The 15693-nt window shown below is 38.8% G+C and overlaps 1 long non-coding RNA gene across 2 annotated transcripts; it reads right to left on the minus strand.

The window, feature by feature from the left end:
- Positions 1-2331: 2331 nt before the first annotated feature.
- Positions 2332-14905, minus strand: LOC146453902 (uncharacterized). 2 transcript variants are annotated; one of them, XR_014859385.1, is made up of 3 exons: positions 14660-14905; positions 11180-11674; positions 2332-2846 (listed from the first exon to the last, which is right to left on the minus strand). It is a non-coding gene; the product is annotated as an uncharacterized LOC146453902 (long non-coding RNA). The 2 variants fall into 2 exon arrangements; XR_014859384.1 differs by lacking the exon at positions 2332-2846 and having other exon boundaries at positions 10835-11674.
- Between the last annotated feature and the right edge of the window lie 788 nt (positions 14906-15693).

Here is a 15693-nt window from a genome sequence, read left to right on the forward strand (position 1 = left end):
TAATTATTTCCTAAAACATGTTGATAACAACTTCCTGTTTTTAGTAGGTTCTGGTTTTTCAAAGATATCTGTGTTTTTGCTTTTAGGAGATTGAAAACACTCATAGGATGCACAGTTTTAAGGCAGAAATAACAAGTTACCCTGACAAGGCATGCGATACCCCTGGCCTTTGGCTTTTTTTGGCAGCCCATTCCTTCCCAGGCCCCGAGCGTACAAACTGTTATAGGCATGCGAGGCATCTGCTCTAGAGAGCGAAATGGCTGAAATTTTTTTTATTTAGAAGCGGGAAGGCAACGAATTTGAACCCTGCGACCGGTTCTTTTGCATGGATTGGGGCTGAAGAGGCGGAGGTAATATTTGTCAATGATTTTCGCTGGCACCCACAAGTCATCGCCTGGGCGGATCTTCTACAGGCTTTAGAAGGTGACATTGTTCATTTACCAGCCCCGAAAAATGTCTGCAGCAGGGATATAGAACTTGCCGGAGATATCCCGTTCTTTGAGACATCTGATGCGCCACTTGTTTTGGTGAAAGCCGGCTTCGCCAACCACATAAATACGGAAATGATGAATTCTCAATGGGCGTTTTTTCACTTTTGGAAGCAAAGCCCACAAGCCGAGCAAGAGGAATTGCTTCCCTGTGGCTTTTATTTTGCCAAATTTATTTTAGAAAACGCCGTTAGAGATCACAGCAATTGATGTACATGCCATGTAATTGGCATGATGCCTGACTTTCAATGGTCGTTTACGTTTCAATAAGTGTTACCGTTCTCACCTACAGTTCTCACCCTCACAAACTAATTTGTAGATGCTTTGGTTGTACACACGGCCACAAAATATGCCTTTCAGTTGTGTTTGTCATATTTTCATTGTAAAGGGCATGTTTTAGTTGAGAGGTTTACATCACTACACTATTTCTTCAACAATTCTCGCCTCAAAGGGATGTTTGAAAGGATCAGATTTAATTACATTTCCTTCGCTGTTCAGGGCGAGAACTGTTGCAAATAGCTTGGTGGCTTTACTATTTACGCAGCAACAACCACAGTGCATTAAGAACAAACGTTCATTACCGTTTAGACACAGCCTGATGATGACTCAGTTTTCATAGCCGAGAAATTTCCACTTAAGTAGCCGAGAACTGAACGGGAGCATTGTAAATTGAACATTTGTAGATCACGACTCGGTGTCACGTAATCTATTGTTATATTTGTATCGGCCGTATGTTCGTAGATACCACGCTAAAGTCTTCTTCTCAGGGACTATTTCCTGTGTATACACCATTATACTTGCAGGCGTTCCACCGGAAAAGTTAGCAAGATACGAGCTATAACTATATCAAGCGTTTTCTTTAACGACAATCATTTTCGAACACAACATGATTACGTCACACTCACAAACTGCCTATGTTGAGTCCGCCCGCACGTGCTTAAACTTAGTGAAAATGTCCTGTATCATTGCACCAAATATATCATACTACCTTGCGAAGTTCCATTCCGAGGTTATAATGAACTTTTCTTCACTCCTCACAATGCTTGGGCTACTTTTGTGCGAGGAGTGATTTTCAGAAAATGCGGGCTAAAAGTGCTGGGACAGTAAACGCAATAGCGGCAAACTTCGCAGTAATTCCCCCCTCCCCCCCAAACAATGTTGAACTGGGTGGGTTGAACAGACGTTACACAAGCAAAAAAAGTGTCGATGGTCGCTAAGATCTTTTCAACATTGCCTGGGGGAAGGGGGGGAGGTGGAGCTGTAGGTAAAGGGTCATAATAATGACGGGGAGAGTAAAACACGCAAATTTGAAAGGAATCCAGCAACTGTCCCAAGGACATCTGTCCTCCATTGTAGGCTCGTATGTATCCAGATACAGCTGGTGTCTGACGGCAAGCTGTCCCCCATCCAGGGGAAGAAGTACCCCCTGTTGCAGTCCAAGATTTTCAAGTACTGGGAGGACTACAACGCTGACGAGATTTCAGCCAGCCCCCTTCTAAAGCTGTGCAACTTCATCAACGGCCCTTCTGCCAGATGCTGAACCTAAAAACGGCTCCTTTAGGAGCCACCGGGCCCTGCGGGGGGCCACCAAATTCTTCAAAAGTGATGACCAATACAAATTAGTGTGTTAATTGTGGTTTTTTTCAAAGTCCTTTTTCGTCTTATAGCCAAACACTTTATACGTTGAGAGACTTAATACATTCAATTGTTTTGCGATTGGTTCGGCATTCAAATATAATCGAAACTGTACACAGCTTATTTGACCCGCAACGCACTGTTTGAAACCAAATTGGAATGAACTACCAAGCTCTTTCGGTCTACAGTTCGATTCTGTTCAAGTACCGAAGTGTTCGATTGTGTTCGAGTGTCTAAACGTCTGGGGTCAGTTCGAATATGTTCGATTGCCGAATGCAATCCAAATCAATCGAACGATTGGAGTACGATTACCGAGCGGTCGATTGGCTCCGCTGGGCTGCTTACACAAAAGCAATTAAGCAAGCGGTCAGTAAAGTTAAATTAGAGAAAGCTATGGTTTATTAGTTACATGCTTTACGAAAGCTTCAGCTCCAGCTAGCTAGTTTTCGATTTCTCACACTAAGCTTACAGTTTCTTGCTCTCGAGATTACAAGCACAACACAGCGAGTTTCGAAAATGCCGTCAGTAAGTTCCCTAGACATCGCTTCCGTAAAGGTCATAATATGCATACAGACAAGCGAATCGATGAAGTTATAGTCCCAGAACAGCTATTTCTCCTTGACTTATCAGAGAAGACTTCGCTTGATGGCGAGTTGGCTGGTGGCAACATGGTTTCGCGGTGGCGAGGTGACCAGATACCGTCTCTTTCCTTCCATGCTTTTCCTATTAATTCAAAAAGAAGAGCAGAGTGGATAGTTACAAAACCAGCAGAATATATGCGGCTGTGATCTGTTGCTTCATTTTTTATTCCCTAGTTCAGCAAAAGTCAACTTGATCAAGTAAACTTCAGGCTTTGTACATTAACTCTAGCTACCTTTCTTTTCATTTTCGTATAGATAAAACAAATACTGCTGTTTGCTCAGAGCCTTTTGAGAAAACTGATTATAGGACCTCATTGAGTGGATAATGGCGGCTATTGAAATGTACAGCACTAATCATCAAAATTGCCCATCCATTCGTGGCATCGATTCTTGATGAGATCTGCCATTTGGACAAGAATAAAATAAAAAGTAAGGATTCCTCACAGCTTGGCAGCTGGGAGAGGGCAGGTACTTCCTCTGATACCTGGTGGGTAATTATGGGACATCATAGTCAACGTTATACTTTTGTTATTGTTAATTTTTGAGTGTGTGTACTTTGTATTATGAGCATGCCTGTATGAGGGGTCCAACAATGTAAGTAGCAGTGATTTATGAGAAGGGACTTCCGAAGCAGCTGAGGGGCACTTAGCTGAACTGCGTTTTGGTAAGGCTAAAAGGCGGAATGGTGGTTGCCATTATAGTTATAATTCCCTGTAAACCATTGTTATCTCTCAGGTGACAATACACAAAACGGCAAAGGATTGCGCACTCCTATGGAAGTGATAAAGAGGAAGAACTGAATGAGGAGGAGACTAAGACAGACAGTAACTGTAACCTTTCATTCTTGTAAGATTTCCAAAATTTACTCAAATCAGCTAAATACTCTTTCTGACAAATTATTAATGTGATAATGAATTCTTTGTTTTCAGTTAAAGATAAGCACCCAAGTTTGCTTAACTCAGAGAGAGTACAGGTTCAAAGTTGCACGTGACTTAGTATACAAACAGTCAAATTTCCCTTGACCGATGGCTGTCAATACTGCAGGAAACCACGCCACACAAAATTTTGGTTATAGTCATGGCACCCAACTTTTTGATTGTGCGGGCACATTTAATATCAGCAATTTGTATGACTTAAAGGAAGTTAGAGCTTCTTTTCGAGAGAAACTCCAACAAACGTTTTAAGTGGTAGTTTCTATCACTGAAACTCAACTTTCTGGTGACCTGGTAAGCGGTCACCCTTGGGAATGGCTAAGCGACTGCTTAGTTTAGGTGCCCGTTTAACCCTTTAAGACCCAATCGTACAAATTTGTACGATTTAACACGTGGTCTTCAAAATGTGGGCTTATTTCGACTGGCATTCTGGGATTGAAGTAAAAATCTTATTATTGGATACGTTGAAATGTCATGCCTCTTATCGAGTCAGTTCCTGGCGAATTCCTGTTCGCAAGGCACGGTTTTATTTCGATATTTTCTTGTCTGAATAATGCTCACGATTTAAAGACGGTGGCGCGGTATTTTACTTTGGAAGAGGTTCTGGAGAGAGTTGTAAATGATGAAGAAGTCAGTGATTTTGATGATGAAAGCGAGGAAGACTTACCAGAAGTGTCAGAAAGCGAAAACAATGGCGATTCAAGTGAAGTGAGAGCGAATTCATCAAAATAGCGATGGTTCTGGTAGGTTTGTGCTCAACATCAAGTTTCTCCTCACACGAGATAACACATAATTTAATATTGGCGCTCTTGCCTATCACGACAGGGCACGCGACAGCATAATCAAGTAAAAAGTCACACTGTTTTAGTTTTTCTTCATGTAAGCAAGTTCAAGAAGTTAACTCAAAGTCAAGATTAAGTTTTAAGGTGTTGGGAGACAAGTTGAAGTTAATTAAAAGTCTGGAAACATCAGTACAAGAGACTGTTCTTTGCCAATCGCTGGAGTGACAACGCATTCTGCCTCTGAATTTCTCAGATTTTTCACAGGCAAAAAATCTGATGTGTGCTCTGTGCATACGTACAATTATAATGCACGCCCCATACGTAAGCTTCGTGCATTGTGGAGCGGGATCTAACGTGATGGATATCATTAATAATTTCCTTGTTATTTGGTTGTTTTTCCGCTTTTTTGTAAAGTTCACTGATTTGATTTTGGAAGTGAATTTCTGTAGATTTTCTTTTCTTTATTTATATCCATCCAAATTAAATCCCATTTGGGGGTTAAGTCCTCAACCTCATTATATTTTTGTCTAAAGTTGGGATTTTCTCCACGCAAACTGGAGACATAGGTTTCATCTTTAAGAAGCGATTGGTTAAACTTCCAGAACCCAGGACCTTTTTTATGCTTCATTTCAACGGATTTTAAGTATATCAGTATTGCCGAATGATCTGTCTCGGGTGCGTTTACGATTTTACACGTGTCGGTTAAATCATTCAGTTTCTTAGAAATTAGGAAAAAGTCAAGGCGGCATTGAATATTAAATGATTTGTTTCTCCAAGTAAATTCCTCTGTATCTGGGTTAAGAGAACGCCAAATGTCGTTTAGGTGGTACAGATTGCATAGTTTGTTAATTTCTTTGACTACCTTATGTTTTCGGTTGCTTGGATTACCTCCCCTTTTTGTCTTTTTCTGATAATGTGCAATTAAAATCGCCACCTATTATAATTGTTTCTTCAGAAAATTCTTGGAGTTGTTCTTGAAGCTCTTTGAAAAAGGAGACTTGTTGATTTATGTCGTTTGGAGCGTAGATGTTGACAAGTACAATTCGAGTGTCCGCGAGCGCTATATCTAATATAATATACCTCCCATTTTGTCACAGATTTTCTTCTCAACTTTGCATTTTATTTTAGGATTGATAACAATCATGGTACCCTTACTATGATTTCTGCCGTGGCTAAAAAAACACCTCGCCGCCCCATTCCGCTTGCCAAACGTTTGCGCATTCTTTTGAGCTATGGGTTTCTTGTAAGAAAGCAAAAGAACACTTTTGAAGATGTCGGCACCTGAAGACGGTACGACACTTTAGTGATTTGTTTAAGCCTCTAATGTTCACTGACAGACATTTGGTATCAATGGGATTATTCATAAAAGAGCTGTCAGAGTTGTCATAATTTCCTTCCATGCTTTTCCTATTAATTCAAAAAGAAGAGCAGAGTGGATAGTTACAAAACCAACAGGATATATGTGGCTGTGATCTGTTGCTACATTTTTTATTCCCTAGTTCAGCAAAAGTCAACTTGATCAAGTAAACTTCAGGTACTTAAACTCTAGCTGCCTTTCTTTTTATTTTTGTATAGATAAAACAAATACTGCTGTTTGCCCAGAGCATTTTAAGAAAACTGATTATAGGACCTCATTGAGTGGATAATGGCGGCTATTAAAATGCACAGCACTAATCATCAAAGTTGCCCATCCATTCATGAAATCGATTCTTGATGAGATTTGCCATTTGGACAAGAATGAAATGAAAAGTAAGGATTCCTTACAGCTTGGCAGCTGGGAGAGGGCAGTTACTATCTCTGATACCTGGTAGCTAATTATGGGACATCATAGTCAACATTATACTTTTGCTATTGTTAATTTTTGAGTGGGTGTACATTGTATAACGAGCATGCCTGTATGAGAGGTCCAACAATGTAAGTGACTTATGAGAAGGGACTGAGCTGAGGGGCATATGGGCATTTGTGTTTTGGTTAGGCTAAAAGGGGGAATGGTGGTTGCCATTATAGTTATAATTCCTTTTTGACCATTCCTTTAAGGTATAACACCATTGTTATCTCTCAGGTGACAGTACACAAAACGGCAAAGGATTGCGCACTCCTATGAAAGCAATAAAGAGGAAGAACTGAATGACGAAGAGACTAAGAAAAAGTTAATGTTTTACTAAAATGTAGTTGGCACAGCAAACTATGCATCGGGATATAAAAAATAAGAGTGTCATTTGTTTCCATACTGAATGAGGTGGAACTGTAATTGCTTGTAGCATCTGAGACTGATACAAACTTAATTAGATTTCCCTGTCTCTATAGATGCTGAGAGAAATGAAAACATGGAGCGTAAGTTATATTTATAAAATAATACAACAAGGATCATTGGTTGTCTATTACTAACATTTTATTTAGAAACTTTGTAATTTAAAGGAATAAGAATAGAGTAACCTCAACTAAACTTCTGTATAATTTACCTTGTATGAAATTAAGATGACGCTTCTCGGGTTTTTAAATATTGAAAATTTTTTGGTCAAAGCCATACATTAATGAAGTAGTTAGAAATTTAAAACCATTGTACATTGGCGAGTGTTTTCCACTTTTCTCATGCATTTAAAAAAGAAATTGTGAAAAAGAAACGTCCACTGTAATTATTATTGGGTAGTTCAAGTCCATGCATTACACTGCAATATAACATGTGCCCTGTACCAGTCAGGCTTTATTGAGAATGAGTTATGTCCATGTGATTGAATGATACAATACATGACCTAAATAAATGAATCTTTCTTTTGCTATCAGTCTTACATGTAGAAGAAGCGGCAGGTCTAGCCAGCAGAGGTGATGGTAAGTTATTTATAACAGAAGATAGATGAATGGTGTTGTGAACATGTTTTGACATTAGGGAATTGTATAAGATAACTAGTCCCTTTCACTTCAGCTACTATCAGTAGCAATTAAGTCACGTTTTAAAAGTTATTTCAGCACAATTTGCGCATTTAGTCATAATTACTATTGAATTCCTCATTTGCAAGACATTAGTTTCTTAGCTGACAGAACAAAGATTGCAATGTTATACATTTTACTGTCATAAAATACCTATAGAAATATTAGAGTATGAGAAAAATATTACAGTAGAACCCCGGTAACTCGAACTCTGAAGGAAATCGAAAAACTGTTCGAGTTATCGGGGTTTCGAGTTATTGGGCTCGATTAAAATGTTCAATTTTCCAGGTTAGTAATTAATAGTTCATTGATTTTCAGTACTTTGGTATACAATACAGTGCAAATGAAACTTATTTCACGAGAAACAAATACATTTTGCAACAATCGTAACAATTATGCATTCTTTCGACAATGCAATACTGTGAATGTAACTTAGTTTATTTAATACACTCAATTTATGTTCCCTTTTGCGTCGTCCAATCTTTGTTCTAGTGTAGGACTACCAATCGGGTGCTGCACCAGGTGAAAAAGGCCTGTGTTTTGCTGATCAGTGAAAAAATATACATGCCTGCGAGGAAAGTAAAGCTAAGCGTTTAGACCACGAAATGTTCCCTGAAGAGGAGTTTGGGCACTTTATAGACCAGGGATCATCTCACTTTCCTCGAGAAAATCAACGAAAGAGGCAAAAAAACAAAAAGGGAAACCAAAAAAGCAATCGTCGCAGACCAATGTTGCTATACTTTCCACTCAAGAGTATCGTAGTAACCCTTCCTCATCGCAAATTCCCATGTCAAATATCTCAACTGCGAAAGCACCATGTGGCAGCTTCTTACAGGCCACACCTTCAAGTAGTGGATGGCTCTCTGCTGCATACAATGCACCAATTGGCAGTTTCCTTCACTCCACTTCAGCTACTACACCATCTTTCCCAAGTATCAGCTTCTCAAGTTCTCCTTACGGCCCACTACTGCCAGGACTGGTCGCCTTGCATCAGATAGGAGGAATCATGCAACAGAGCGATTTCATTCACTCGTCATGCAACAGTCTTGTAGGCTATCTCACTCAGTCTATGCCTAGAGGAAGCTCGATTTTGCCCTTAGGAGCACTGCATCAGGGATTTGCTTTGCAGCATCAAACAACCTCAGTAGTTCCACAGCATGCTGATGGTACATTTGCAACGTGGCATTCAGGTATGTTGCCACACAAATATGAGGTGGTAGTCCTTAAGCCTGCTGTTAAAAATTGCTACGGATGTGGAAGTTCGTTTGTTGATATATACAGGAGAGCTCTGTTCAACCTAGTCGTGAAACAAGTAAACAGGAGAGTTACCGGAAAGGACGATACAGTAGGGACTTTTCCAATACCTATTACCTCCTGATGAAAAACCACATTCAATGAAAAAATCCTGACTTCACAGGAATTGTGTACATGTCTACCGACTTGTACCTTACGGGTTTGGATGTACCTTGGTGCAATCTTGTGACCTACAGTTACTAATCTAGTAGAACCTTTCAATGACATTTCTTATTCTTTTTTTGTTTTTTTTTTACTGGTGTTAACGATGATTTTTTTAACACTAGTTTTCTTCGGTTATTCAGTAAAACACCTGTGATGATATATTTTCTGGTTAGTTTCGTGATATTTTAAGATCTACTGTAGCTCTGCCATTGATTTTGGTCCTATGTCTAAACTTTGTTCCAATTACTTACTGTGACTGAAGAAGCCCATTCCTTACACCCCTTGGGCTTCCTCACCATTAGTGTCTAAAACATAATAATTTGCATTTGTACACTTTCTTTTATGGAAAAACAATAAACTGATCTGAAATGAAAAAAAATTTTCTTTTTTACCTTTTCTTTGCAACCAGACCTCCTGGTCATATTATATTGTATGTATTTTGTGAACTTTTTGCATAAATTATGCTGATTTATGACAATTATAACTTTTATGAATCATTGTGAGCTCCTTTGGAGACAAAATTGTTTTTCCTGTAAAGCCTCATCATTGCTGATTAAAATGATGTATAACTTTCTACTCTCCTATAAATAGTTTTTGAAATATCAATATATTATACAGACAAGCTCGATCAAAAAGCTATTGAAATTTACTTGGACCTTAAAAAACCCTTTGACCCCATCAAGTGGAAGTACCTCTAAGAAGTGCTTCGACTTTTCAACTTTGGCCCGGAAATTCAAGACTGGTTCAAAATATTCTACAACAACTATTTCAACCTACATCAGGGAGTCAGACAGGGTTGCCCGTAACTTGTATGTTGTATGATGTAACTTGTAATTATTCATAAGAAGTCATGGCATTAGTTTTGTATGTAGTGTAGATATTGTATGTATAGTTAATAAGTGTGGTCAACAATGTAGGTATTATAAGTATTGTACGTAGTGTAAGTAGTGTTCAGTACTGTAAAACTGAGTCATGTGAGACAAAAATTGTTATAAAAAAAAAATCAGCTAATAAATTGGACTAAATTATGGTGGCCGACAGTGGCCATTGAAAGTGAAAAGTCAAAATCAAAAGTTGATTTTGCGAATTACAAAGTCAAAAGTCTGAGTGGAAAAATACTTAATCTAAGTCAGAAAGTCAGACTATTTATCGAAAGTGAAAAGTCAAAATGAAAAGTCCATTTAGTGATTTTAACTTTTCACTTTCAATGTCTACTGAAGCAAATAAATTAGCACTGTGGTTTGTTTTTAGGGATAAGTCCACACCATACAAAGACTTAGCAAAAAAATAACTCTCCGCCAACAATGATTGGTGAACTATACCTTTAAGATCTTAAACATCAATTTTGGACGAGTCAGCTTGCATGACTTGGCAGAGGTAAGGTATTTCCCATAGCAAAATTCTGGATTTGACCACTTATGGTATAACGTCATGGAGATTTGTGGCATCCAAATTGTAGAACTTACCACCTAACGAATCAAGGAGGATCAAAACCTACAAAACATTTAACAATGTAAAAACTCCACATCTCTTGGGGCTATGACCGTATTTGAGATTAATTTTAATAATTTCATGTACCACAATTTGTAAATTCGTTTGAAATTTTTCTATTGTTTGCTACTATCATTCAGTTTTCCAACATGGTACAATGTAAGTTTATGGAGCAAGACTCGTGTAGTTTTAAATAATTTTTAATGTTTGAAATTATAATTTGTTGTTCATAGCATATCAGCAAACTAACTTACAGCTGTTGCTTCTACAGCTGCAATTGAGCTAAGTGTACAGACCACGTTACATAACGGATTCACTGATTGACTATTAAATCCTCCATTTGTGTGATACTCATACAAAATAAAAAAGAAACAAAGAAAGAACATGAAAAGAAAAGATCAATTACTTGTGTAGCCGCGGCTTACTTTTTGTGTTCTAACAGAATCTACTCAAAATTTTTGCAAACAAAGCAAGCAAATACAAGAAATCCATTTGTGTGGGATAAGGCGGACAACATGAAGACTGTCACAAGCATTGTAGTGAAGTAGACTACTCAATAACATTTTTTTGACGTGTTGAAACAGGATACAGTCAAGCCTGTGTTAAGCGGTCACCCTCGGGAATGGCTAAGCGACTGCTTAGTTTAGGTGACTGTTTAATAGGGGTCAAAATTACAGTTAGTAAGGAGGGATGTAATTTTCGGGACTTTGTCAATAAGGAAAACTTGTGGCAGCTGTAAGATTTTCGTTCCATCAACACAAGACAATAATGAAAAAAAGATTTGGGTTGAAACAAGTACCACACCCTCTAAATACAATGGCTACCTTTCCAGGGTGGTTGCACCCTGGTTTACTGACAACAATATCAATGAGGCATATGTTGTCCCACACAGCCACGTTGATGCACCAGCTAGCACAATTCCAGTAGGTCGCCCACATACCACAGCAAATCATGTCACTTCTAACCAACTGGTATCCACTTTAGTCACAGCTGATCAGACCACTTCTAATCCATGCTGATGAACCTAGTTCAACTGCAACCAACCAAGCCAGTTCTGAACAATCACCAACTGTTGATCAGGCAAGTTCTGAGGAACCAGCAGCTGCTCCCGACAACGCCATGGCTGATCAGGCCACTGTTTAGCAACCATTAGCTACTGCGGACAAAGCCAGCACTGATTGGGCCAGTTTTAAGAAACCACCAACCATTTAAGTCAAAGTCAAAGTTGATCAGGCCAGTTCTCACCAGACACCAGCCTGTCCTGTCCAAAACACTGACCAGGTCATTGGTGAGGAAGAGACCACGGCCAATGAATGCTCCTGTAAAGAATAAAAGATACAAATGCAATTATTGCCACTCTGTCTTTTCACATAATTCCTCTTTAAAAAGGCATTTAGGGCAGTGTCACCCAAACAAAAGAATAAAACTCGATGGACCTTGTCGATGCCAGAACTGTCGCATTCCAGTGTCACAAAATATTAGATCTGTTAATAAATGCCTGAGATGCATAGCCGATAGTTTGCAACTAAGACAGTGTATCTGGACAATGCAGGTTAGACGCAACATCAAACTATAACCACATTTACACTGTTTACTTCATATGAAATCCTACGACAGAAATTCAAAAATTAAAAAGGTGGCAAGCAAAGCTTCCAAAGAATGGGTCAGTTTTTCCTGGTACTTCAGTTAATTTACAGATTGCATTTGGACAAAAGATTCCTTAAACAAGGAACTAGCTGCACCTTAGATTCTTGTTCTTTGAAATTCCAAAAGTAACTAAGCATTTGTATTTGTCCAATGGTCTATTTACAGGAAGGGGTTTTCAGGCAAATGGGGAGGGCAGGGGTTACTAGGGCATCCTTCACAGCACTTGTTCCTCTGCTGTTCCTGTAATGAGTTAATCTTTACTCCATCTACTTATACACTATTAGTCAATTGTATCAGATGCCTTTCAATTTCAATCGTCTCTTTGTTTCACTGTTCTTAGAAATTGAGGAATGGAAGCAAAAGCTGGAGGAAGATTAAAAGTGTTCCTTTATCGAAACCACGGGTTATAAGGGAAACACCCAATACTACCGGTGTAACCAGGGGTCAATTCAATAAAACTTTTACACTTGTAATCTACAAGTCGGAGCATTGTATTTACAAGCGCAGCCGGAGACGAGTTTAATAAAAATCGGTACAAGTCCAGGTTACAAATGTCTGACTTGTAATCACAGGTGTAGCGCTACACGTGTAAAATGTGGTAAGAATCCAATTTAATAAAACTTTTACAAGAGTCCGACTTGTATTTTTACAAGAGTCCAACTTGTAAATCACAAGTGCAAAATACAAGTCGCATGTCACTTGTAAACACACTGAGTAAGACTTCAGAAAAACAAATTGTAGTGTAAAAACATGTCGTCTTCGAGAGAAAAGGAACTCGACGAGCTCCTGAGACGTCAGATACTCCGTCGACCTAGGAAGTTTGAGGAAAGACGGCTGTTTGAGGTCCAAAAATCCAAGGGAATTTCGAGAGAAGTTTCGTCTCCCTGTCGACGCCTTCGGCCATGTTTTGGAATTAATAGTCCCGCGTTTGGAACAGAACGAGATGTAACCAAGCACTAACGGCAAGACAGCAACTTTCTCCACATCCTTGTAAAAATTCCTTCTATCACGTAATGCACTCTTGTCGTGGTATCTCCACATCAACAGTGTAGAATATCATTCATCGCGTTCTATGGCGTTCTTAAGAAAAGGTTCTATGCTCTACAGAAGGGAACGATAGTGAGAAACATGAAAAGAGCTGCCAAGCTTATCAAGTGCATGTGCTGTTATACTGCACAACCTCTGCATTCTGTTTAGTGATAACGGTGATGATCCACTTGACGATGCAGATCTCGACATTGACGTCGATGAGCTAGATATCGACAACAAAGGAACAAGAGGACAGACAACAGCAGTTGCTGCAGCACTTCCTATGAGTGCGAAAAATAATACCAATGACACTTCAAAACTTAAACTGTTTCAATATCATCAAAAGAGAACAGTCCACGACAAAATACGCCATATTTTTTGGAAGGGCCAAATTGATATGTCATTTGTTACTCAGTGTCGATATTCATTACATGTATTGTGCAAAAAGTGCACATCTACCTTACTAGGAAAAGAAAAAGAAACTGTAGGTCACAATTATGCTAGTTAATTGGTAACAATGGTCTTATTTTAAAGATAAGTGCAAAAACCTTTCACAGGTTGCAATTTACAGTTTTTCCACTCAATATTCAAAGTATTATAATATAAATGTAATAAGTTCAGCAACTGTCCAAACGATTACTGATATCGTCTTGTTAAATGCCATGGGCGCTGTTTAATAAAATTATTTAATTGTCAAGATCTTTTCTGAGCCTTTTTATCTCCAATCTCAGCTCGATATTTTCCAGTTGGAGTTTTCTTTTTCTAAGGCGCAGTATGTCGTCTTCTAGATCTGCTGCCTTGTTATGTGCAGTTGATGATATCCCCTTGGCCTTTCTAACTGATGGCAGAGCCTCACGTCTGATTTTTCTTTGCCTTTTGTTTTTAAGACTGCCTGCTTGGGTAGCATTTTTGGTGAGCCGCCCCTGCCATTGCCAGTTTCAGCGGTAAAAACTTTCACTTCACTGACGCGTTGCCGTCTTCGTCACTGTCGACGAAAATGGCGCTAAAACTATCATTTTGTGGTCCCTCACAAGCTGGGCTAAAAGTAACTTTTGTTTCTTGGATAACATACTCAACAATGGTCTCAAGAACATATAACTGAGAACGAAGGAAGGAGAACCGCATATATATTGAAGGGACAGAAGAGATATTTAAATTTTACATTCGAAAAAATACACATGTATTCAAACGGAGTTTACAATTGTAAGGCTACAATTGTAATTTACACTTGTATTCTGACTAGGGATACACGTGTAGATTCCAGTGTGGAAAATTCTTTTATTGAATCCTTGTATTTACAAGTCGGACTTTACAAGTGTAAATTACACGTGTAAAAACTACAAATCTAATTTCTTTATTGAATCGACCCCAGGGTGGCATTTACAAGCCCAAAAGAACAGGGAGAAGGTGCACCAAATCACAGGGTATGACAAAATCAACATTGTAGTCTGTGACATATGCTGAAACCCAAACATTCACAACACTTTCTTGCAAATAAAACAAAACTGCAGACTTCACTTTTCAATGGGTGTTCTTCCTTTCTTCTTGTTTTAATAAATTTTGAGGTACAGACAGACAATGAAATAAATTTGGGGGCAATGTTCATATCCACAGCAACAATAACAAACCTGTCATTGTGGATCATCTTGCACAACTTTTACTCGAGTGAAAACTGCATGCCTATGTTATATATCACACAGGAACCTGCAAGATTCAGAACAAATGTACTGTAACCTTAAAAGCAACAAAGTGTGATGGAGGGAAAGTTGGGGCTGATGCATGCCTTACTCATTAAACATACTTCAACATACAAGGCTAACACTGAATAAGAAGCAGGAAGTAGTAGAGTTGTTACAGCCAGGGGTGCACCAAGACAGGATCTTAGGCAACATCAGAGAAGAGGGGATTGCCAGTTAAGAGTTTAAACACCCCTACTTGACACACAAAAAAGACCCGTCTAATATTACCCAAGCTTTTGGTTTGGAAGATGTCCAAAGAAGTGCCAATAACCAAGGAAGTGTACGCACATCGATAGAAGAATGGAGAGCAAGTCCCAACAATCCGGTTGTCCTTTACAAATTGCAAGGTGAAGATCCTGGTGATGACTCAGATCTTCTAAAGGAGGATTTCATGATCATCATCCAAACACCATTCCAAAAAAATATGGCCCAGAAGTTTGCATCCAAGGGTATTTGCATTGACTCCACACATGGCACCATGGGGTATGACTTACTCCTGACAATAGTCATGATCACTTTTGGCCCTGATATTCAAAACTTGTTCAAATTCCTCTACAACAACTCTTTCAACCTTTCAATAATTCATAAGCAGTCATAGCATTAGTTTAGGATTTTGGGTTCACAATAGAAGCCATTTTCACTCCTTCTATGGTTATTTTTATTGTTTACGTTTTTGGGCTCTATTGTTTGTAAAACAATGGCTAGGAAGAACCAACGCCCAAGATGTTGTTGTTGCTCTTCGCCTTGTCCTTAATGCTAAACTAAATCTAAGCTAAATCTTGTGTTACAATAACATATATTAACTGTTAGTCCGAGATCAATGCACTTGTAGAGATTATATTCTTATTTAGTATGAACACTTTGGTGAAATAAGGCTGAGCAAGAGGATTGCAGGGTTATAAAAAAGAGTGAGCAAGTTAATC

The sequence above is a fragment of the Pavona decussata genome, unplaced genomic scaffold (assembly GCF_977016875.1).
Source record: "Pavona decussata unplaced genomic scaffold, jaPavDecu1.1 SCAFFOLD_321, whole genome shotgun sequence".
Taxonomy (NCBI): domain Eukaryota; kingdom Metazoa; phylum Cnidaria; class Anthozoa; order Scleractinia; family Agariciidae; genus Pavona; species Pavona decussata.